We start from the raw sequence: 3,696 nt of genomic DNA on the forward strand, positions 1-3,696 counted from the left end.
AGAAAGACACAAGGAATAGGGGACTCTGCTCATGGGAGCTTACAATCTAGGGTAAGGGGCAGACGAACAGGAAACCTCAAGGGGGGGGGGGGGGGGGGGAGTCAGGATGAGGGGACTAGAGTAATGAGGGGTCTGGAAAAATTAAGGGGAAAAAAAAAAGTGTTGAAATGATGAGGGGATGAAGAAAGAGGATGAGGTGTTAGACGACAGAAGGGTAGGCAATCCTGAACAGGTGGTTTTTGAGGGATCATTTCAAGATTGCTGGCTAGGGGATAGTCTGATCGAACAAGGGAGCTTGTTCCATAGAAGGGAAGAAATCTTGAATGTGGTAGTGAGCTATGGTAACAAGGTGAGAGGTGAAGCGGCAGTCATTGGCTGATCATAGAGCATGAGAGGGAGTATGAATGGAAATGAGCTGTGGAGTTAGAGGGCCTTGTAGGTGAGGGAGAAGAGCTTGAAGAGGATTCCATAGCAGAGGGTGAGCCAGTGGAGTTCTTGACAGAGAGGGGAACCAGAAGTAGAATTGCAAAAGTAGAAGATTAGCTGCAGCATTGAGCTTGGACTGAAGAGGAGCGAATCTGGAGCAGAGGAGGCCAGTTAGTAAGAGGTTACATAGTCAAGGCAGGAAATGGTCAGAGCAATAGTGATTGAGAGGATGGGGGGGAAGGCGATTTTTGAGGGAGGGAAGACTAAGTTTAAATTGGGCTATGTTAAGTTTAAGGAACCATTGGAAGGAGATTGTAGAGAGGCAGCGGGTCACCATAGTGAGGAATGCAAGGGAGTGTTCAGGAGATGAGAGCTAGATTTGAGTATCATCAGCAAAGAGGTGGTTCTGGAAGTCGAAGAAAATGATAAGCTTAAGCAATGAGGAAGTGCAATGAAAGAAGAGCAGAGGGCCAAGGATGGAACCCTGGGATACACTTACGGAAGTGGAGAAGATGGGGGGAGGACTCCAAGGTGAACCAAGAGTAGACAGTATCAGAAAGGTCAACGAATTGTTGACTTTCTGAATGTTGACCAAATGAATGTCTAGCAGACGACCACATTATTATTATTAATTTTTATTTATAGGGAGCCACAAAGTATCTGTAGCACCATACAAGGACAAACAATGGCACAGTACAAACAGGCGCGGGCTGGGAGGTATAAGCCCGGCAGCCGCATCACATGACACGCGATGCGGCCGCCAGTAAACAATTATTGCATCCACGGCAGGGGGGAGGCAGTCTAGCGGCCCAAACAGCCGCTAGACTGAGCGGCCTGGGAGCCCGCTGCCCCTCGGTCCAGCCCACCCCTGAGTATACATAACAGTAAGCACTACAACTCTGAGAGCTCAAAGCACAGCTAGAGGGTGGGGGATAGTCAGTACAGGCAGGTATCTTGAGCCCAAAAGGGTGGGCGCAGATGACAGGTTAAGAGCCACTGAGATGAACAGAGAGAAGTGAGAGGAGTCGGAGGGCAAAAGGTCTGAGAGGAGGAGGGCTGAATAGCTGGAGAGCGAAGTTAAAAGTGGTGGAAACAGGAGAGCCCTGCTCAAAGGAGCGTACAGTCTAAATGGAGGGGAAGACAGACAAAGACACAAGGGTGAGACAGAGAAATGGAGACGGAGTCAAGGAGGGTGGGGGAAGAGAAGGGAAAGGAGAGGTAGCCGATAGGTGAGAGGTAAGGCAGGTGACTGGTAGGCTTTTAAGAAAAGGTGGGTTTTTAATGTTCGCTTGAAAGAGGACAGATTAGGGGATGTTCTGATGGAGCAAGGGAGCTTGTTCCAATGAAGGGGGGCAGCGCGGGAGAAGTCTTGGATACGTGCATGAGAAGAGGTAATCAGAGGGGACGAGAAGCAACGATCATTGGACGATCGCAGAGAGCGGGATGGAGTGTGAATAGAGAGGAGGTTGGAGATGTAGGGAGCAGTGGAGTTGGCGAAGGCCTTGTAAGTCAGAGTGAGGAGCTTGAAAAGGATTCTGTAGGGGAAGGGGAGCCAGTGGAGGGCTTCGTAGAGTGGGGAGACAGAAGTGGAACGGCAAGAAAGGAAGATGAGCCTAGCAGCAGCATTGAGTAGAGATCAAAGAGGAGCGAGATGAGAGATGAGGACCACACAGCCTCTTGCTTCAGTTGGGGCATGGCAGGTCATTTTTCTTGTAGCTGCTGCAATGATCTACAAGCGGTCACCGAATTACAAAAATGACCAAAACATTTACAGGCCACAGACTGCATTTTCTGCATTGACCTAATTTTTTAAGAAGTTCTGAACCACCATGTTTTGTTGCAAAGCATGGTACATGTTGCAATTCACTCATAATGCACACACTGGTGACACAATCAGATAAGGCATTATGTATCTTTGTTATCTGGATGCAACACATGAAAAACAGTTATTGAGCTCTATTTCATCAAAATGTTTTCCTCGCTCGTCCATTTTATCAATATCATCATAAATTGTCCAAACTTCTTCCAGATGGTCCAGGACTCCTGTCACATTACATTGGTGCTAAATAAATTGCTGTAAAGGTTATTCCACCATATATTGATATTTGTACCCATCTATGGTTGAAATGCCCAATCATTGAAACTTGTTGGACTACAATTCTTAATATTTGCGAAAATAGTCCTCCAAATCCACATCCAGCCTGTCCTAAACACGTTTTTCTACATATCCATGCAGTTTTTACAATAAATTATTAAGTGGCATTTTTTTTTTTTTTATTACTTTTATTGTGTTCCAGAGCATACTATGCTTCTCAGAAATCTAGATGTTAAAAACTGGTGTAGGCAGTAAAAAAATTAGAGAGTAGTGCTAAGAAAGGTCATCACATGTGGAAGAGTGTTTAACAGATCTACTGAAGTGCCATCTGTTTTTCTGTTGAAAACTCAATCACTAATTTATATTTCATGTCTCCATCTTCACAGTGGTATATTCTCTATCCACTATTTAATTCAATAGTCATGAAAATAAATCAATAAATATAATTGGCCACCTTGTAAACTACGCACAGGTTTTCCGCATATGTGAAAATGTAAGATACATCCGTTTCCCCTTCAACATCTGATAATATCATGGACTGTTTGTTTCTAACAAACTTCGTCATAATTTACCTGTTGCCATATTCTTTTAAAGATGACTTAACAACAATCCACGTCTTATAAGGTAACTATAGTTACCACTTATACAATGAAGGTATACGTCATAAGAGGCGGAGTCCGCATCCTACGATTGGTCTTTCCTTCTGCCATTCTATGCCCATGTGAACTCTGTTGCTACAACGTCGCTAAGGCTGACATTGTAAGAGGCGGGACCTTTAATAACATAAATAGCAGTTCTATTGGATGCCTCGGCTTGCCTTTGATTAATACATACATGTGGTGCTGCCTTCACGCACAAACGGTGTATGCTGGAGGATGGATGTGTGAAAGACAGTCTTCAAACGATTCTATGTAACGCTGCCTTCACGTACACTCCTCTCTTAGAAGCTAATGTAGGTGACAAAACTACCACCATTAAGAATACCCAGAAAAAAAACATGGTCTGTTAGTGGCTTGAGGAAAGATCTATGTATCCTTGTTTCAAAGTAAATATCTGACACTATACACATGGTTGAAGTAATAATGATGAACAAGCCAAATAAAAAAAACAAACACCAAAAAAAAATATATAAACACCTAAATGCATACAATTTTAAGTATAGCACATATACAAAA

This window comes from Mixophyes fleayi, chromosome 1, assembly GCF_038048845.1.
Source record: "Mixophyes fleayi isolate aMixFle1 chromosome 1, aMixFle1.hap1, whole genome shotgun sequence".
Taxonomy (NCBI): domain Eukaryota; kingdom Metazoa; phylum Chordata; class Amphibia; order Anura; family Limnodynastidae; genus Mixophyes; species Mixophyes fleayi.